Source organism: Triticum aestivum, chromosome 4B, assembly GCF_018294505.1.
Source record: "Triticum aestivum cultivar Chinese Spring chromosome 4B, IWGSC CS RefSeq v2.1, whole genome shotgun sequence".
Taxonomy (NCBI): Eukaryota; Viridiplantae; Streptophyta; class Magnoliopsida; order Poales; family Poaceae; genus Triticum; species Triticum aestivum.
In genome coordinates this window covers 84,988,317-85,010,895 of record NC_057804.1, presented here as the reverse complement: position 1 = coordinate 85,010,895, position 22,579 = coordinate 84,988,317, and the positions used below count along the sequence as shown (strand labels likewise).

The window sequence follows — 22,579 nt, the reverse complement described above, 5'->3', positions numbered from 1 at the left end:
GTAGGGAAGATAATCGTGGAGATTGCAGGGCAGTTAAGGCCGTGCGTCACATGCAGGAAGGATTTCCCGAGTTCAGCGAAAGAGAAGGAAATCTGAGTTGGTGAATAGTCTCCACGATTTATTTTCGTCTGGCTTTTTTTCGTCTGATTTTTCTTCGTCCCACCTCCCACCACCACCCTCTCACCGGTTTTCCTCTTTTCTCGTCTAACCGGCAACACCCAATGTATTTATGGTAATCAATCACAATTAATCCACGTATGATAAGGCTATAAACTTAGAAATCTCAAATATGATTATTATAGTAATAAATCCATCCAGGTATGGTAAGGTCATAACTCAGGAAATTTCGAATATGGTAATTATATGGCAATAAATCAATCCAGGTATGGTAAGGCTATAAATATAAAGGAAAACTATTCCTGTGAGACGTCTAATACATGGCTTTCGTCAGACCAGCATCTCACCAATCGTTTTGGAGCCATGCATCCAACAACGCCTGGCTGTACTATATAACCCCTCCGAATCATCCTCACATCCACCATCAAACCCTAATCAACTACCTCGCCACCCTCTCTGCCACACCTGCCATCTGGATCCTCCTCGCTTCAACCTCGCTCTTATCGCACCACCGCATCTACGTTCGACCAGCAAGTCCTCCGGCAAGAACGCACACACCATGTCGCCTTGATGGCTAAGCATGTGCATGTGTGCTTCATGCCCCCACAACGCTCCTTGTGATCCGTTCGTCGCGCTGCATCCCCAATCTGGCCGGTGTGGCACTGTAATTTCGCCGGTGTGCAGATCTTCGTTTCCTCTGCTACTCCTCGTCAGACATTTTGTAGTTGCTGCTTGAAGTGGTATGGTCGTGCTCTGCTCGTTGAAGCCTGTAATTGGGGCTGCATGCTATAGACTCATGAGGTCCCTTTTCAATGTGGCTGCGTGGTAGCGATGCTCTCATGCGTGCTACGTCGGCTGTGCTCCAGCGGTCTTGCATTTGGCCGGGTTGAAGGATACCATATGTGTAGTAGCCACACGTGATTCAGATTTTGTTCACATTGGAAGTACAAGTGATTGTTGTTGGAAACAAATTTCCACCCTTTTGGAAGCATAATTTTCTTCGGTCAAAATGTATATGTAAAATTATTGGTATACTTTCTACCTGCAATTCAATTACCTATCAATGGTGTATCCAACATTGCTCTATTTTTCTTCCTACACATAAGAAAAATCTCTATTCCTAAGGGAGTAGTTGGTAGTCTCGCTTCCAGGTTTTTTTTTAGTCCCACCTTCCACGGTTTTTTTTCGTCCTAAAAAAATCTACGAAATTTCGTAGGTTAACCAGGGACAACTCCCACCTCCTAGGTTTTTTTCGTCCCACCTCCCATGGTTTTTTTTGGTACCTCGTCCCACCTCACACTAAGCCGCCACGAACCGCAAAAACCGCCTACCTTAGCCAAATCAACAAATCTCTCTCATTAATGCAATTTTCTTTAGGAAACAAATAATGGATTCTTTCCTACCTTAGCCAAATCAACGGATCTTTTCTATTAATGCAATTTGCTTTAGCAAACAAATAATAGATTCTTTCCTACCTTAACCAAATCAACGGATCCCTCCCATTAATGCAATTTGCTTTAGCAAACAAATAATAGATTCTTTCCTACCTTAACCAAATCTACGAAATCTCTCTCATTAATGCAATTTGCTTTAGGAAACAAATAATAGATTTTCAGGAAACAAATAATCTCTAATCTCTAATAATTTCTACTCCTAATGAAACAGTTGGTAGTCTCCTCCCACCTTCCATGGTTTTTTTGGTACCTCCTCCCACCTTCGCTGGTTTTTTCGTAGATTTTTTTCGTTCCCTTCCCTCACTTCATCGGTTTATTTTCGCGTCACCCTCTCACACAACGAAAGAAATCTAAACAGAGCAGAACTTTTCATACTGGCGCAAGTTATTTAGTAATGTAGAATCAATCACGAACAATCTCTAAAGATCAAATCTAAATTAATTAACCTTACCTTAAATCACTCAGTTACATTAATTAGAAAACAAATAATTGATTTTCAAAAAATCGCTCAATCACGTAAACCTTACCTTAACTCACGGATGGTAATCAATCTCCAAACAAAGGAAACAATACATCGAGGGAGCAGTAAATAAACTCCCTTTCTTATGACATGTATATGATCTTTCCTTCCCTCTACGTTGTCGAGCGTTCTTGATTCTCGAGGCCGATGCTTGGGCTGCGTCACTGGGTCGCGACGGTGCTGGAGGACGAGGACGGCGAGGCCGGGTGCCGCGGCACCGCGTTGGCCGCGGCCGGTGAAGGGGGCAAAGAAGGGCGGCTTCCCTGGCCCTGGCCATGGCCGTGACCCTGTGAGTTGGTGCGGTGGAAGTGGCACTTGAAGGACACGGCGTGGGTGGCCGACGCGCAGACGCGCTTGGAAGCGGGCCCGTGGCCCGTGCCGGACGGCGCCGACGCCGACCCGGGCCACCTCCTCCGCGTATTCTTGGAGCTGTGGCTGGCCGATTTACATGAAATTAATTCCCTCAGTTGTGGTGGCAAATATAATACACATAATCCATATTGTTATGTACTAGCTTGTGTGTGTGAAATAGATGGATTATGGTCCCGTACCCAATAAGATGGATATGTGTGTGTTAGAGAGAGAGAGAGGGAGAGGGGGAGAGAGTGAGGAAGAGGGAGGCAGAGAGTGTGTGTGAGGAATTGATGATAAAAAAGGTCGCCAATGTCATTTGATATATATGAGAATATTAATATTGAACTTTTAAAGTTAATGTGGCCCGTTGCAACGCACGGGTGTTCTTCTAGTGTACGGTAAGGAAACATAATCCTGCAGGCCAAGGCTTCCATTCATATTTTTTTTTTTGCGGGAATAGGCTTTCCTTTCATCAACAACTACTAGACCGACTCTGAAAGATGAATCTCAACAAAAGAAAAAGAAGACAGGCTCTGAAAGATCCACGCGTGCGCATATACGAATCTCAAAGCACATACGCCTGTCCCCCGCGCGCGCGTCAAGACCGGATCCATGAACGGACGCCCATAAATAAACCTGGTCAAACTCCAATCAGATCAGATACTCCTACATAATTGGAGCACCAATCGGCCTCGTCGGAATCTCTGCCGATTGATCAACTCGTACATCTTAAAAAACTCGATCCCAAGCATGGCGCCCAACAAGAACTCACGGCCGGCGCCGGTGGCTCCGACGACGACGACCGTGCACCACGTCCCCGACAAGCTCCTCAGGCTCATCTTCGAGCGCCTCGGCTGGCCCCTCTGGTTCGTCCGCGCCGCCGCCACGTGCAGGCGGTGGCGCCGAATCGTCGTTCAGGTCATCATCCCCCGTCGACGACTACTACACCCCCTTGTCGTAGGCAGCTACCGCAACAACCGCGACGCGCCGGCCCGCGGCCCCATCTTCACTCCTTCGCCGCTGGCGGTGGCCGCCGTGGACCGCCGCCACTTCTCCCTCGACTTTCTCCCCGGCGGTGGCGGGCAGTGGGAGCTCCTGGACAGCTCCCGATCCGTCCTGCTCCTCGCCAAGAGGAAGACGGGGTGGATGCGGCGCTGCTTCCCCGACCTGGTGCTCTGCGAGCCGGCCACGCGCCGCTACCAGCTCATCCCGCGCATGGAGGAGATGAAGCACGAGCGCTACTTCGGCGCCTTCCTCTACGGGCACGGAGCGATCAACGTGGGCTCGTGGGAGGAGAAGAGCTATAACCGGTCCACGTTCGAGGTGGTCTGCCTGCTTTACCAAAGGCATGACCGCGTGTGCGAGGAGATTGGCAGGGCGAGGGTCTGCGTGTTCTACTACTACACTCATTGTGGCAGATTGGTCTTGAACCGTCCGCCAGGGTGGTACCTTAAGAAGGAGTACCATGGACAGTCGTCTCCTGATCTTCGTGGCCCAGAGTCTCTCTATTTTTTGGGACGCACGACGCATTTTCCGTATTGGGGTATCAGACATGATGATCGAGCCTTGCTGCTTTTTGATGGATACACCGAAGTCTACAGTGTGCCCGACGTCGCTCGAGGGTCGGTCTTCCGTCTTGTTGATCATAGCAGTCAGTACGACAAGATTCGTGTTGTTTGCTTGCATGGCAGCACTCTACGGATCTTTGTGGCGCTGTTTTATAATATGGAGAACTCGGTGCTTGAAAAGAGCATCCAGTTGACAGAGGCTACAAGTGGGCTAGTAGGATACAAAGAGGAGTACTTTGGAGGTGGTAGCGATGCCCTGGAGATTGTTGCGGCCGACAAGGGGTCTGTAGTCGTCGCCGCGGCAACAAAGGCGTGGATGTTCTCGGTCGATCTTGAGACCATGGAGGTGGCGGAGTACAAGTGCAAGAAGAATGCCGACATAAGTGTCGTGGCCTATCCTTGTGAGCTTCCATGGCCACTGACTTTGAATGCTTGTAAGGTTCGGTGTAAGTGAGTGGAAGCAATGACGATGTTCTCATATTTGTACTTGCTTCTGAATGCGTAGGTTTCAGTCATATCATCAATGTCGGAAATAATGCTAAGCGATCCCAACAAACTCCAAGCAAACATCAGGTGTGGGATGTGTTTGTATCGCCTTGTTCGGTGATGGTTGCTTTATATATAAAGCTGGGGAAATCCTTTTTTTAATAATGCTAATTAAGCGATGTTAATATTTTAAGTGCTGTCAAGACTTCGTTTAATATTTTGATATATGTGACATGCGGAATGCTTCTTTTTCCGCTTTGGGAATATTTTTGTGCTGAGTACTATACAATATCAACACTTTTGTTGCGGATGTGTTGTGTGTATCAGTTTGCAAAACCCATTCAGGAGAAGCCTAGTCTGGTTTTAGCTTACCAACAGACTATATACAACAGTGATTAGCAATCGATTTGGTTGTGGAGTTTGTTCTGCATTCGCTGACTATCAAATCGTCATTGAGTGTGTGTTTGTCGTTGAATATATCAACGGAGAAGGGTGTGATTTGGGCAAGAGGTGCCCCCTCGAGCTCTCTCGACCGCGTCGCCTCCGCGGGCGATCGGTCGCGCATCGCCGCCTCCCTCCTCCAGTCCCCACCTCTCCTCTTCCTCCTGCCGCCGTCGCTGGCGCCCGCGGTCGCCCTGGCCCCGGGGTTGCTGGTGGCGGCGGCCCCCTGACCTTCCCCTCCCGGTGGCTCTCCTGCGCGGGGCGGAGCTGCACCGGGGGGTGCTCCTAGGCAGCGATGGACCGGGTGGCGACGGGGTTCCCTGGCGCGGCGCGGGCGGGCGGCTGGACGGCGGCGGCACCGTTGGCGGCGGGGTGGTGCAGCGGTGGGTCCTGGCGGCGGCGCTCGGCCCAGATCTGGGCCCTACGGGCCCCATCTGGGCCTGGGCGGGCCGCCAGCGGGGCGGATCCGTGGCGAGACTTCCGGGAGGCGGGGGAACAGCGCTGAGCGGCGTGGTGCTGGCGGCGCCGGCGCCAGCCTGCTGCAGCATGGCCGACGGGGCTTAGCGGGCCTGTTGCGGGCCTAGCCGGGCCAGGGTGGCCTGGTTTGCCCCGCTGCCGTGTCTGGACGGCAACCGCGACTGTGCCGGAGGCACGGGCCTCTCGCACGACGGCGGCGGAGGTGGTTCCCTCCCGCTCGGCCTTTGTGTTGCTACTCCTGTCTGGCTCTTCTCTCCGGTCTTCTTGGCCTCGTGTTGGTGCTCGTAGTGAGACAGCTTGGGTGGCGGCGCAACCGCGATGGCGCATGGTGTTGGGTGGTGGTTTGGCTGGTCGGCTTCGGTTGGGCGGTGGGGTTGGTGTGCGGGAGAAATCCTTGCCGGTTCGGCCGGCTCCGATACGGTGACACCGACGGGTGCCACCATTCCTTCTTGGAGGGTGTCAGTGGTAGCCATCCTCCACTTCCCTCCGCGTACCGGGGAAACCCTAGGACTCGTCCGGGCGCAGCGTCGTCGGTGTCGCATTCCTTCTTGAAGGTGCCGCTTGGTACACGGCAGATCGGGGCCTCGGGCGGTGGTGGTTTGTCTCCGGAGGGCGCAGCGGTGGCGGTTCATCCATGCTTTGTCGAGCTGCCGTTGTTGGCATTTATTTCTTCTTTTCTTTTGGGCTTGATGTGCTGCTTGCCCCAACAATGCTATGTGTATGGTGTTCGTTGCTTTGAAATACAAAGCGGGGGGAAACCCTTTTTCGGTAAAAATATATCAAAGGAAGCTGATTAAATTCAGTTCACAAAAACTATTATGGAAGATTGTACTTCCTCCGATCCTAAATATTTGTCTTTCTACAGATTTCAACAAATGACTACATACAAAGCAAAATAAGCGAATCTACACTCTAAAATATGTCTATATACATCCGTATGTGGTAGTCTATTTGAAATCTCTAAAAAGACAAATATTTAGAACCGATGAAGTATTATATAACTGAGTAACTGATTATATGAAATCCATAACTTTAGAAGCACACAAGATAAAAGATTTGGTATGAGGTTCTGACCTCTAACCCTACAGTATGAGCATGTAAGTGTTACCATATACTCCCTCCGTCCAAAAATACTTGTCGGAGAAATGAATAAAAATGGATGTATCTAGAACTAAAATATGTCTAGATACATCCATTTCGCCGACAAGTATTTTCGGACGAAGGGAGTACTTATGTATTTCTACAAGGAGGTAGATCAACAATTCTTTTTATAGATGTATGTACGTAATTTAGGGAGGCTTACGGATGATTCAGTTCAAGCAAGTTGGCTTTTGTCATAGCTCCTCTAGACAGCCTGAAAGAAAGGAAAACACTAAAGCATGGAGGCTGCATGTCACGACGAAATGATGCAATACCAGAATTAAAACTTATCGATTCTGTCACATAAAAACTGCACTTTCTAATGCTTTTGCAATGTCGATGCACTAATTAAATTTAGTTATCTAGAACCCATCATATCAATTTCGAGCGAATTAGATGCATGAAATAATTGTGAGATGGTCGGAAATATTATGTAGTTAGTTATCCAATTCTGTTTACATGAACAGAGCGTCTTGCACATGAATAATATGCAGAGACAAAAAAAGATGATCAAGTGCACTCACATGACAAATTAACGTCCCTTTATACTAGAGCTTGCAACTAGATAGCCTTTCGTGGTTCAAAGATGATGTTGTGTGTTGGGGAACGTTGCAGAAAATAAAAAATTTCTATGGTTTCACCAAGATCAATCTAGGAGTTCATCTAGCAACGAGAGAGAGAGGAGTGCATCTACATACCCTTGTAGATCGAGCGGAAGCGTTCAAGAGAACGGGGTTGAGGGAGTCGTACTCGTCGTGATCCAAATCACCGGAGATCCTAGCGCCGAACGGACGGCACCTCCATGTTCAACACACGTACGGTCAGCGTGATGTCTCCTCCTTCTTGATCCAACAAGGGGGAAGGAGAGGTTGATGAAGATCCAGCAGCACGACGGCGTGGTGGTGGATGCAGCAGGGATCCCGGCAGGGCTTCACCAAGCGTTTGCGGGAGGGAGAGATGTAGCAAGGGGGAAGGGAGGCGCCAAGTGCAAGGGTGCGGCTGCCCTCCATCCCCCCTCTATATATAGGGTCCCCAGGGGGGCGCCGGCCCTAGGAGATGGGATCTCCTAGGGGGGCGGCGGCCAAGGGGGGTGCCTTGCCCCCCAAGGCAAGTGACTACAAGAAATATATCAACTTGTGACCTTCTGTCAGTGACCCTGAAAGAATTGGTCATAGATCTATGACCATTTCAGACCAATTGGTCAAAAGCTGTCCGGGGGGCTCCAAACCCTAAACCATTGTGACCATTTTGATCAGAAAGGTCGTAATTTCCTTATACGAAATGGTCATAAAGCAAACAGCGCTAGTCCGCTGCATTATTTCTAGTTGTTAACGACCAATATAGATGGTCATAGCCTTGTAAATTGTGGTGGGTTTCTATGACTAGGCGCCACCTTATCAGTTTTGCCTATGTGTCATGTCCATGTGGCAGTTTTTGCCCTAGGTTGTGAAGCAACCTATATTTCTGTCATTCCCAAAATTCCCAAAAAATCTCATAAATTCTTTGGGTCATATCTTCGTCAAATATGTAAAAACCTTCCTTGCCTAGTTCAAAACTAATTCAAAAATATTCATTTTCCTATTCTGTTCAGAGTAACAGTTTGTGAAGGAAGTACCACTTTGGCATGTCCAAATAGTATCCATTTTCTACAGTGCTTTCCTATCACCAAATAACCATCCTCCACCAAATGCCAGCTCAATCCATTTATTATTTTGAGCCGAGCTTCAACATTCGTATTTATGTCCAGTGTGGTGGTTTGCAAAGCAAGTACCACCTAGGCTCCTCCTTTGAGCTGAAAATTTGTGAAGACGGTCTTCTTAGTAACTGATCATCCTCAGCTAAAACTCACGCCCATTAGCCATGTACATTTCCCGTACCGCTAATCAAACACTTGGCTGCTAATTCATGTTTGAGCATCGATTGGTCTCCTCGTGAGAATCTTATGTTGTAATTTTCTTCCTAGCACCAACCTGGGGAGTGCCCAACCCACTAGACATGCCTAGGCCGCCCAGAACACATGGCAACACCACGGTCACGCGGTGACCACGCGGCGGGCATGCGAGTTTACGCGCTCTAGAGTTGGGGCCCTCGACCACCGCCCAAACCTCGACGTATCGCCACCAAACCATGTATTTATGATTAAATAGGTCCTTATGTAACTAGAAATTATTTTTGGAAAAAATAAATAGCAAACTATGAGGCAGCTGCAGTTCAAATTTGACCCGCTTCCAACTGAATCGACAGAAATTTGTCTTTTTCACGAGAGGTGGATCAATTTTTTTTACACCAGACCATTTTGTCAATTGTGCATTAAATATGGCCTAGTATTTTATAAAAATGATTTGGTCCAATTTTGCAACAATTATTTGGTAGTTCCTTCACAAAAAAACCTCCTTTCGGGCACTCGAAAAATGGAAAATGGTTTTTTCGTCCAACGAAAATGAAAACTTCCTTAGGCAACATTGTTTGCTATTCCAATATGCACCCTTGTGCATAATATGAGATCATTTGAACAAACTATGCCATGAATATGGCCATAAGATTGATCATTTGGCTTGAAAGCCATGAATCTTCACACTTCATCGCTCATTTCTGAGAACACTTTTTTAAAATAATTAGTGTATTACAATTTTATTATTTTTCCTGGAAACTTGTTCACATATAATGACACAATGCGAAGGTTTTCCAATTTTTTGAATTTTTTTCAATTTTTTATGCCCGTTTCAAAATGCGGTCAAAACGGCGGGCTTGACCGTTCCTAGCTAGTGGTTGAATATTGGAATTTTTTTGGTGTTTCTCTGATTAAATAGATACTTATGTACCTAGAAATGATTTTTGGAAAAAATAAATAGCAAACTATGAGGCAGCTGCAGTTCAAATTTGACCCGCTTCCAAGTGAATCGACGGGAATTTGTCTTTTTCACCAGAGGTGGATCAAAACTTTTGACACCAAACCATTTTTAAATTGTGCATTAAATATGTACTAGTATTTTATAAAAATGATTTGGTACAATTTTGCAACAAATATATGGTAGGTCCTTCACAAAAAAACCTCATTTCGAGCACTCGAAAAATGGAAAATGAATTTTCCATGCAAAGAAAATGAAAACTCCCTTTGGCAACATTGTTTGGAATTCCAAGATGCACCCTTGTGCACAATATGAGATCATTTGAACAAACTATGCCATGAATGTGGCCATAAGATTGATCGTTTGGGTTGAAATACATGAATCTTCACGCATGATAGCTCATTTCTGAGAACACTTTTTTAAAATAATTACCGTATTACAAGTTTATTATTTTTCCTGGAAACTTGGTCACATATAATGACACAATGCGAAGGTTTTCCAATTTTTTGATTTTTTTTGATTTTTTTATGCCCGTTTCAAAATGCGGTCAAAACCGCGGGCTTGACCGTTCCTAGCTAGTCGTTGAATCTTGGATTTTTTGGTGTTTCTATGATTAAATAGATACTTATCTACCTAGAAATGATTTTTGGAAAAAATAAAGAGCAAACTATGAGGCAGCTACAGTTCAAATTTGACCCGTTTCCAGCTGAATCGACGACAATTTGTCTTTTTCACGAGAGGTGGATCAAAACTTTTTTCACCCAACCATTTGGTCAATTGTGCATTATATATGTCCTAGTATTTTAGAAAATTGATTTGGTCCAATTTTGCAACAATTATTTGGGAGGTCCTTCACAAAAAAACCTCCTTTTGGGCACTCGGAAAATGAAAAATGGTTTTTTCGTCCAAAGAAAATGAAAACTTCCTTAGGCAACATTGTTTGCCATTCCAAATATGCACCCTTGTGCACAATATGAGATTATTTGAACAAACTATGCCATGAACGTGGCCATAAGATTGATCATTTGGCTAGAAAGCCATGAATCTTCACGCATGATAGCTCATTTCTGAGAACACTTTTTTAAAATAATTACCGTATTATAAGTTTATTATTTTTCTTGGAAACTTGGTCACATATAATGACAGAATCCGTAGGGTTTTCCATTTTTTGATTTTTTTTGAATTTTTTATGCCTGTTTCAAAATGTGGTCAAAACGGCGGGCTTGACCGTTCCTAGCTAGTGGTTGAATCTTGGAATCTTTTTGGTATTTCTCTGATTAAATAGATACTTATGTAACTAGAAATGATTTTTGGAAAAAATAAAAAGCAAACTATAAGGCATCTACAGTTCAAATTTGACCCGCTTCCAGCTGAATCGGCGGGAATTTGTCTTTTTCACCAGAGGTGGATCAAAACTTTTGACACACAACCATTTTGTCAATTGTGCATTAAATATGTCCTAGCATTTTATAAAATTGATTAGGTCCAATTTTGCAACAAATATATGGTAGATCCTTCACAAAAAAAACTCATTTCAGGCACTCGGAAAATGGAAAATTGATTACGACCATTTTAGATGGTCATAACATCATCAAAGCCTGCACTTCATTCTGATTGGTCAATGGGCATGTCACGTGGATCAAGCATTAGAGACCGTCGGATCCTGCCAGATCCAACGGCCCACACCCCTCACCCTCTCCCCACCCACACCCACCCGAAAGCAGCTCCACTCACCTACACCACATGTTGTTGAGGACACTGACATGTGGGCCTAATTCCTCGCGGGCCCACCTGTCATTGGCAAAATGTCACCACTCACCCACTCCTCCCCCCTCGCGGGCACACCACTCCTCCCCCTCTTCTCCTCTCCCCCGCACACCACTCCTCTCCCTGTAGCCCAAACCCTAACCCCTCTCCCCTTTCCCTCCATTGGACCGTCGCCGCCACCTTCGTGGACGACCACCTGCTCCCGCCATTCGCCGTCCACCTCTCCCCTCGTCTGCACCCTCCCCTTCCCCCCCTCCACTCCTCCCTCGCCTCCGGCCAGAATCGTCGCTCCCGATCCAGATCCCTCCCCTCGCCGCCACCCACCCCTTCACTGGCCGTCGTGGACATGGTCGCCACCACCGACCGCGAGCGTGTCCGAGTCCCATCCATGTCCGCGCCGGCTCCGCTCTGTCTCCTTTCGTGGGAGGTGACCCGCACCCGGCCCCGCGGCGGGGGAGGCGCGGCGGCGGCCTCGCGCTCCGCCCAGATCCGGTGCTCGCGTGCTCCAGCGGCCACGCGCGACCGTCTCCCGTGGATAGGGTTTGGTCCACCGCGTCGTCGGCGTGTCTCCGGCAACTAAGGTTGGTCCCCTCTCTTCCTCACCTCGTCTCCTATCCCAATCAGATCCTCTCTTCCTCACCTTGTCTCCTCTCGCTACCAGATCCATCCAGCACGTCATCGTCGCTCGCGCTCCGGGCCGCCATGGCATGGACAGGAAGGCTGCCCCGACGCCGACGCCATGGAGAACCCCGACGGTCAGCCCCCTCTCATCTCCTCTCCTTTTCGATTTCTTCTTCCATTGCATTCCCTTCCATCCTCTTCCCTGACGCGATACGGTTTCCGTCCATGAGCAGCAGCGTCAGGGGCGGTGAAGGCCAGCAGCAGAAGCATCCATCTCCGGCGCCACCAGGGGCAGGTAAAATTCTGGTTGATTTTCATATATGGTCGCTGTTGACTCTGCTTGTCTCTATCTGAAAGTAGTGGTAGCCGTAGTGCGTGTGCTGAGTGATTGCCAACGCTTTGTTGGCTGGTTGGATGTAAGAACTGAACGTGTTGCTTTTGCAAACTGATTATCTATCTAGAAAATGTTGCAGTTGTGGTACTACATGATCTTACTAATGCTACTGCTTGTTGCGTCTGCAAGAAGTAGTGCTACTGCTTGTTGATAATGGTTGATTGCTTGCTGAATCTTGTTTTGCAAACTGAGAAGATTTAGAATGATGCATTTCCGCTGCTAGTGATTTCTTCAGTCCGACCTGATTAGTAAGTGCTTGTACTAATCTCTGCCATGTGTTTGTAACAATGCAAGTTTGGCTTCCAGATGAGATCTGGCTTTCAGATTCTTCTGAAACTGAACGCATCTATGTTTGGCCATTTGTACTGTATCTTTCTGAACCGAACACTGCCATGTTTGGCAAACTGATGTTACGTGTATCTTTGTTGAACTCTGGTTATCTGCAAGTAGTAGTGCTCTTCCTGGATTGGAGTGGAAATTGCTGCATGGTGCTGCAACTTGTGCAAACTGATGATATGGGATTCAGAATAATGATGCATTTCTGCTTGATTGGTCACTTTCTTGCTTCAGTCTTCTGTTCGACGGAATGCTTGCAAGCTCTGTTAATCCAGTAGTTAGAGAAGAGTTTCCAAGCTTTCATCTTTGATTGTTACTGGAAACTCGATGGTTATTACAATCTAATTACAAAATGATAATCACCAATTTTCCTCTAGTGCACTGTAAACCTTATAGTTCGTCGGTGATAAGTAGCCTTCGTTTATACAATTATTTAGAAAGCATTCCTAGAGTGAACACTTGAACAGCTTGTTGTCTCTTGTGTATGTATAACAGCAAGCAGTATGGGTTGAGGGGCAATTAGTACCAAACTGCCATTACAAACATGTCACTCCACTAGCTAGCCGGTAACTCAGTCTTAGTTTCCAAGCAAAAACAAATAAGCAAACTTATGTGAATATACCACACTTGATGTTGATCATCTGGTGCATTAGTATGCAGTTCTCATTGTTAGTTCTTGTTTTCTTGATTCATGTGTACTATATGATTCAGGTTTTATACTTTGCCAGTAGGTAGCTCATACTACCTGCTTGCTTCTGCTTTGAATATTGTGTTCTGCATGCTTTAGTCACTATGGAGCTATGCTTATCATCAGAAACTCTTGGTGATGATGTTATTCCTCATTTGGTTCATGTGTTGCAATTATATACCACATAATTATACACCATGTGGTGGACTTAAGTATCTTAGTGACTTCATTTGATGTGTGTATTTGTGTTAATTTTAAGCTTATGTTGCTGTGAAAATGTACCTCACTGACCGTCTGTCTATTTATTGTGTACTTCTTGCATGAGGAGGTGACTAGTGATGCGGCGCGCCAAGCAGCAGTAGGGGAAGGGGGTCTCCTGATCAAGGAGGCGGAGGAGTAGGGGCGTGCCCAGCCGGCAGCCCTGTCCTGCTCGTGGGGGAGGGGCAGGAGGGGTCTGCTCCTCTGCTTCCATTGCGACCGCGGCAGGTAGCTCCTCCATCTCCCTCCCCCTCTTCCCGTGCTCACTACTTCTGCTGCTAAGTTGATGAATATGTGATGCACTTGTCCCAAGGAATTTTAGAGGGATCTGTATGAACAAGTCATGTTTTTATTTTATTTTATTTAGGTTGTTAGTTACCAAACAGAGAGGGAAGATGAGCTCCTGCTTGGATTTTTTTCTGCCAGCACATGATTTGTATGTATGCAATCATCATCTGATTTGATGCTACCTTGTCGTTCATGCTGTGTGCATTGATTCCCACAAACTATAACCTGATTTGATGCTACCTTGTCTTTTTTTCAATTGATATTTGTCTCATCCAACACTCTGACTATAAATGTGTTGTTTTAATCCTGATGATGATGTAGTACTATAAGGTGGACATCATATTCCAAGTCAGATTGTTTTTGGTTTGTACTTTGGACCCTGTGTGTTTCTCACATGAACTAGTGTTGTTGTAACATGAACTGTAGTAGGTCGTTGTTATCTAAATGTGATCATTGCAAGGAGGAACCATTGTTTGGCTTCATCCCTTCCTCATTTGATCATTTTTATGGCCCATATGCATTCTACGTGTTGCCTAACTTGGCATGACGTGCACGAAAACTGTTTGGGCATCCATACTCTAGCTCTTCTTAATTTTCATGCATGTTTCTTTCCAGACTTGATCTTACTACTAAATAGCTCACCTGTTGTTTTCTGTTTTCTTGTTGGCAGATATTTTGAGTAAATTCAAGACCAAAGATGTTCAAAGAAGCTCCAAGACATTCTTATATAGCAAGTTCTGTAATAATAGCTGCGTTATCTGGGAATTTAATGTATCTTCTCTTTGTTTGTGAACGAAATAGTAATTATGTATGTGATTTAATGTATCTTCTCTCTGTTTGTGAATTTCATGTATGTTTCAGAATTACAATTTCTGTTTCATATGAAATAGTAATTATGTATGTGATTTGAAAATGTGTGCAATGGAAACATGACTCATGCGACCCACTTATCAAAATAATTTGAGCACATTTGAAATTTCTGACGTGTGGGACTAGTGTATGATATTATGATATTTGGGACAAATGTAAAATAGTGGAAAATAAAATAGCAAAAAGTAAAAGATCTTACGCTGTAAAAGGCCACATCTAGAAATAAAAGGCCAAATTGTTGGGCCAGGCCCATGTAGCTAGAGAAAATTAATAGAGAAAATATACAGTAAAAAGGCCGGATTGTTGGGCTCGGCCCATGTAGAAAATCGAATTGGACCGGGCTGAATCTTGTGCCATATCAGCTTGCCACGCTGGATGCCTACGTGGCCTGGGGAGGTTGCTAGTGACCAAAACGCCACAGTAGGAATATTTTGGTCGTAAACGTTCACGACCTTCTCACAGAGAAGGTCGCTATAGTCAGTTTATGAGGGCCAGCTTTTGACCTTCTGTTTTTGGTCACAAAAAGGTCGCAAATGGAAATTTGTGACCTTTCAGTGACCAATAGTTGTGGTCACAAGTTGACATATTTCTTGTAGTGAGTGGAGGCGCCCCCTCCCCTAGGGTTCCCAACCCTAGGCGCAGGGGGACCCAAGGGGGGGGGGCGCACCAGCCCACCAGGGGCTGGTTCCCCTCCCACTTCAGCCCATGGGGACCTCCGGGATAGGTGGCCCCACCCGGTGGACCCCCGGGACCCTTCCGGTGGTCCCGGTACAATACCGGTGACCCCCGAAACTTTCCCGATGGCCGAAACTCGACTTCCCATATATAATTCTTTACATCCGGACCATTCCGGAACTCCTCGTGACGTCCGGGATCTCATCCGGGACTCCGAACAACTTTCGGTTTGCTGCATACTAATATCTCTACAATCCTAGCGTCACCGAACCTTAAGTGTGTAGACCCTACGGGTTCAGGAGACACGTAGACATGACCGAGACGGCTCTCCGATCAATAACCAACAGCGGGATCTGGATACCCATGTTGGCTCCCACATGCTCCTCGATGATCTCATCGGATGAACCACGATGTCGAGGATTCAAGCAACCCCGTATACAATTCCCTTTGTCAATCGGTATGTTACTTGCCCGAGATTCGATCGTCGGTATCCCAATACCTCGTTCAATCTTATTACCGGCAAGTCACTTTACTCGTACCGTAATGCATGATCCTGTGAGCAGACACTTGGTCATTTTGAGCTCATTATGATGATGCATTACCGAGTGGGCCCAGAGATACCTCTCCGTCATACGGAGTGACAAATCCCAGTCTCGATCCGTGTCAACCCAACAGACACTTTCGGAGATACCCGTAGTATACCTTTATAGTCACCCAGTTACGTTGTGACGTTTGGTCACCCAAAGCACTCCTACGGTATCCGGGAGTTACACGATCTCATGGTCTAAGGAAAAGATACTTGACATTGGAAAAGCTCTAGCAAACGAACTACACGATCTTGTGCTGTGCTTAGGATTGGGTCTTGTCCATCACATCATTCTCCTAATGATGTGATCCCGTTATCAATGACATCCAATGTCCATAGTCAGGAAACCATGACTATCAGTTGATCAACGAGCTAGTCTACTAGAGGCTTACTAGGGACATGTTGTGGTCTATGTATTCACACATGTATTACGATTTCCGGATAACACAATTATAGGATGAATAAAAGACAATTATCATGAACAAGGAAATATAATAATAATCCTTTTATTATTGCCTCTAGGGCATATTTCCAACAGTCTCCCACTTGCACTAGAGTCAATAATCTAGTTACATTGTGATGAATCGAACACCCATAGAGTTCTGGTGTTGATCATGTTTTGCTCACGGAAGAGGTTTAGTCAACGGATCTGCGATATTCAGATCCGTATGTACTTTGCAAATATCTATGTCTCCATCTTGAACATTTTCACGGATGGAGTTGAAACGACGCTTGATGTGCCTGGTCTTCTTGTGAAACCTGGGCTCCTTGGCAAGGGCAATAGCTCCAGTGTTGTCACAAAAGAGAGAGATCGGCCCCGACGCATTGGGTATGACTCCTAGGTCGGTGATGAACTCCTTCATCCATACTGCTTCATGCGCTGCCTCCGAGGCTGCCATGTACTCCGCTTCACATGTAGATCCCGCCACGACACTCTGCTTGCAATTGCACCAGCTTACTGCTCCACGATTCAACATATACACGTATCCGGTTTGTGACTTAGAGTCATCCAGATCTGTGTCGAAGCTAGCGTCAACGTAACCCTTTACGACGAGCTCTTCGTCACCTCCATAGACGAGAAACATGTCCTTTGTCCTTTTCAGGTACTTCAGGATATTCTTGACCGCTGTCCAGTGTTCCTTGCCGGGATTACTTTGGTACCTTCCTACCAAACTTACGGCAAGGTTTACATCAGGTCTGGTACACAGCATGGCATACATAATAGACCCTATGGCTGAGGCATAGGGGATGACACTCATCTCTTCTTTATCTTCTGCCATGGTCGGGCATTGAGCCGAGCTCAATCTCACACCTTGCAATACAGGCAAGAACCCTTTCTTGGACTGATTCATACTGAACTTCTTCAATATCTTATCAAGGTATGTGCTTTGTGAAAGACCTATGAGGCGTCTCGATCTATCCCTATAGATCTTGATGCCTAATATGTAAGCAGCTTCTCCAAGGTCCTTCATTGAAAAACACTTATTCAAGTAGGCCTTAATGCTGTCCAAAAGTTCTATATCATTTCCCATCAAAAGTATGTCATCTACATATAATATGAGAAATGCTACAGAGCTCCCACTCACTTTCTTGTAAACGCAGGCTTCTCCATAAGTCTGCATAAACCCAAACGCTTTGATCATCTCATCAAAGCGAATGTTCCAACTCCGAGATGCGTGCACCAGCCCATAAATGGATCGCTAGAGCTTGCACACCTTGTTAGCATTCTCAGGGTCGACAAAACCTTCTGGCTGCATCATATATAGTTCTTCCTTAGGATGACCGTTAAGGAATGCTGTTTTGACGTCCATTGCCATATCTCATAATCATAGTATGCGGCAATTGCTAACATGATTCAGACGGACTTCAGCTTCGCTATGGGAGAGAAAGTCTCATCGTAGTCAACCCCTTGAACTTGCCGATAACCCTTAGCGACAAGTCGAGCTTTACAGATGGTAACATTACCATCCGCGTCCGTCTTCTTAAATATCCATTTGTTTTCTATCGCTCGCCGATCATCGGGCAAGTCTGTCAAAGTCCATACTTTGTTTTCATACATGGATTCTATCTCGGATTGCATGGCTTCAAGCCATTTGTTGGAATCTGGGCCCGCCATCGCTTCTTCATAGTTCGAAGGTTCACCGTTGTCTAACAACATGATTTCCAGGACAGGGTTGCCATACCACTCTGGTGTGGAACGTGTCCTTGTGGACTAACGAAGTTCAGTAGCAACTTGATCCGAAGTACCTTGATCATCATCATTAATTTCCTCTCCAATCGGTGTAGGCACCACAGGAACATTTTCCTGAGCTGCACTACTTTCCGGTTCAAGAGGTAGTACTTCATCGAGTTCTACTTTCCTCCCACTTACTCCTTTCGAGAGAAACTCTTTTTCCATAAAGGATCCATTCTTGGCAACAAAGATCTTGCCCTCGGATCTAAGGTAGAAGGTATACCCAATGGTTTCCTTAGGGTATCCTATGAAGACGCATTTTTCCGACTTGGGTTCGAGCTTTTCAGGTTGAAGTTTCTTGACATAAGCATCGCATCCCCAAACTTTTAGAAACGACAGCTTAGGTTTCTTCCCAAACCATAATTCATACGGTGTCATCTCAACGGATTTAGACGGAGCCCTATTTAAAGTGAATGTAGCTGTCTCTAGAGTGTATCCCCAAAATGATAGCGGTAAGTCGGTAAGAAACATCATAGATCACACCATATCCAATAGAGTGCGATTACGACTTTCGGACACACCGTTACGCTAAGGTGTTCCAGGCGGCGTGAGTTGTGAAACGATTCCACATTTTCTTAAGTGCGTACCAAATTCATGACTTAAATATTCTCCTCCACGATCTGATCGTAGGAACTTTATCTTTCGGTCACGTTGATTCTCTACCTCATTCTAAAATTCCTTAAACTTTTCAAAGGTCTCAGACTTGTGTTTCATCAAGTAGACATACCCATATCTACTCAAGTCGTCAGTGAGAGTGAGAACATAACGATATCCTCCGCGAGCCTCAACGCTCATTGGACCGCACACATCAGTATGTATGATTTCCAATAAGTTGGTTGCTCGCTCCATTGTTCCATAGAACGAAGTCTTGGTCATTTTGCCCATGAGGCATGGTTCGCATGTGTCAAATTATTCATAATCGAGAGACTCTAAAAGTCCATCAGCATGGACCTTCTTCATGCGCTTGACACCAATGTGACCAAGACGGCAGTGCCACAAGTATGTGGGACTATCGTTATCAACTTTACATCTTTTGGTATTCACACTATGAATATGTGTAACATCACGTTCGAGATTCATTAAGAATAAACCATTGACCATCGGGGCATGACCATAAAACATATCTCTCATATAAATAGAACAACCATTATTCTCGGATTTAAATGAGTAACCATCTCGTATTAAACGAGATCCAGATATAATGTTCATGCTCAAACTTGGCACTAAATAACAATTATTGAGGTTTAAAACTAATCCCGTAGGTAAATGTAGAGGTAGCGTGCGGACGGCGATCACATCGACCTTGGAACCATTCCCGACGCGCATCATCACCTCGTCCTTCGCCAGTCTCCGCTTATTCCCCAGCTCCTGCTTTGAGTTACAAATATGAGCAACGGCACCGGTATCAAATATCCAGGAGCTACTACGAGCACTGGTAAGGTACACATCAATTACATGTATATCACATATACCTTTAGTGTTGCCGGCCTTCTTGTCCGCTAAGTATTTGGGGCAGTTCCGCTTCCAGTGACCCTTCTCTTTGCAATAAAAGCACTCAGTCTTAGGTTTGGGTCCATTCTTTGACTTCTTCCCAGCAACTGGCTTACCTGGTGCGGAAACATCCTTGCCGTCCTTCTTGAAGTTCTTCTTACCCTTGCCTTTTTTGAACTTGGTGGTTTTATTGACCATCAACACTTGATGTTCCTTTTTGATTTCTACCTCTGCTAACTTCAGCATTGAAAATACTTCAGGAATAGTTTTCACCATCCCCTGCATATTGTAGTTCATCACAAAGCTCTGGTAGCTCGGTGGGAGCGACTGAAGGATTCTGTCAATGACCGCCTCGTCCGGGAGGTTAATGTCCAGCTGGGACAGGCGGTTGTGCAACCCAGACATTTTGAGTATGTGCTCACTGACAGAACTATTTTCCTCCATCTTACAACTATAGAACTTGTCGGAGACTTCATATCTCTCGACCCGGGCATGAGCTTGGAAAACCATTTTCAGCTCCTCGAACATCTCATATGCTCCGTGTTGCTCAAAACGCTTTTGGAGCCCCGGTTCTAAGCTGTAAAGCATGCCGCACTAAACGAGGGAGTAATCATCAGCACGTGACTGCCAAGCGTTCATAACGTCTTGGTTCTCTGGGATGGGTGCTTCACCTAGCGGTCCTTCTAGGACATATGTTTTATTGGCAGCTATGAGGATGATCCTTAGGTTCCGGACCCAGTCTGTATAGTTGCTGCCATCATCTTTCAGCTTGGTTTTCTCTAGGAACGCGTTGAAGTTCATGTTGACATGAGTGTTGGCCATTTGATCTACAAGACATTTTTGCAAAGATTTTAGACTAAGTTCATGATAATTAAGTTCATCTAATCAAATTATTTAATGAACTCCCACTCAGATTAGACATCCCTCTAGTCATCTAAGTGTTACATGATCCGAGTCGACTAGGCCGTGTCCGATCATCATGTGAGACGGACTAATCATCATCGGTGAACATCTCCATGTTGATCGTATCTTTCATACGACTCATGTTCGACCTTTCGGTCTCTTGTGTTCCGAGGCCATGTCTGTACATGATAGGCTCGTCAAGTTAACCTAAGTGTTTTGCATGTGTAAATTTGTCTTACACCCGTTGTATGTGAATGTTAGAATCTATCACACCCGATTATCACGTGGTGCTTCGAAACAATGAACTATCGCAACGGCGCACAGTTAGGGGGAACACTTTCTTGAAATTATTATGAGGGATCGTCTTATTTACTACCGTCGTTCTAAGTAAACAAGATGCAAAAACATGATAAACATCACATGCAATCAAATAGTAGTCACATGATATGGCCAATATCATATAGCTCCTTTGATCTCCATCTTCGGGGCTCCATGATCATCTTCCTCACCGGCATGACACCATGATCTCCATCATCATGATCTCCATCATCGTGTCTCCATGAAGTTACTCGCCAACTATTACTTCTACTAGTATAGCTAACGGTTTAGCAATAAAGTAAAGTAATTACATGGCGTTAAATCATTGACACGCAGGTCATACAATAATTAAGATAACTCCTATGGCTCCTGCCGGTTGTCATACTCATCGACATGCAAGTAGTGATTCCTATTACAAGAACATGATCTCATACATCACAATATATCATTCATCATTTGTCACAACTTTTGGCCATATCACATCACAAAGCAATTGCTGCAAAAACAAGTTAGACGTCCTCTAATTGTTGTTGCATCTTTTACGTGGCTGCAATAGGGTTCTAGCAAGAACGTTTTCTTACCTACGAAAAAGCCACAACGTGATTTGTCAACTTCTATTTACCCTTCATAAGGACACTTTTCATTGAATCCGCTCCAACTAAAGTGGGAGAGACAGACACCCGCTAGCCACCTTATGCAACTAGTGCATGTCAGTCGGTGGAACCTGTCTCACGTAAGCGTACGTGTAAGGTCGGTCTGAAGGAAATATGCCCTAGAGGCAATAATAAAGTTATTATTTATTTCCTCATATCATGATAAATGTTTATTGTTCATGCTAGAATTGTATTAACCGGAAACATGATACATGTGTGAATACATAGACAAACATATAGTCACTAGTATGCCTCTACTTGACTAGCTCATTAATCAAAGATGGTTATGTTTCCTAACCATAGACATGTGTTGTCATTTGATTAATGGGATCACATCATTAGGAGAATGATGTGATTGACATGACCCATTCCGTTAGCCTAGCACTTGATCGTTTAGTATATTGCTATTGCTTTCTTCATGACTTATACATGTTCCTGTAACTATGAGAATTATGCAACTCCCGTTTACCGGAGGAACACTTTGGGTACTACCAAACGTCACAACGTAACTGGGTGATTATAAAGGAGTACTACAGGTGTCTCCAAAGGTACATGTTGAGTTGGCGTATTTCGAGATTAGGTTTTGTCACTCCGATTGTCGGAGAGGTATCTCTGGGCCCTCTCGGTAATGCACATCATTATAAGCCTTGCAAGCAATGTGACCAAATGAGTTGGTTACGGGATGATGCATTACAGAACGAGTAAAGAGACTTGCCGGTAACGAGATTGAACTAGGTATTGGATATCGACGATCAAATCTCGGGCAAGTAACATACCGATGACAAAGGGAACAACGTATGTTGTTATGCGGTTTGCCCGATAAAGATCTTCGTAGAATAGGAACCAATATGGGCATCCAGGTTCCACTATTGGTTATTGACCGAGAATAGTTCTAGGTCATGTCTACATAGTTCTCGAACCCGTAGGGTCCGCACGCTTAACGTTACGATGACCGTTTTATTATGAGTTTATAAGTTTTGATGTACCGAAGTTTGTTTGGAGTTCCGGATGTGATCACGGACATGACGAGGAGTCTCGAAATGGTCGAGACATAAAGATTGATATATTGGAAGCCTATGTTTGGACATCGGA

General features: G+C 45.4%; 1 long non-coding RNA gene across 1 annotated transcript; it reads left to right on the top strand.

Moving 5' to 3' along the window:
- Positions 1-13,639: 13,639 nt before the first annotated feature.
- Positions 13,640-14,490, top strand: LOC123094521 (uncharacterized). The gene is made up of 3 exons (XR_006445863.1): positions 13,640-13,698; positions 13,838-13,906; positions 14,429-14,490. It is a non-coding gene; the product is annotated as an uncharacterized lncRNA (long non-coding RNA).
- Positions 14,491-22,579: the final 8,089 nt, after the last annotated feature.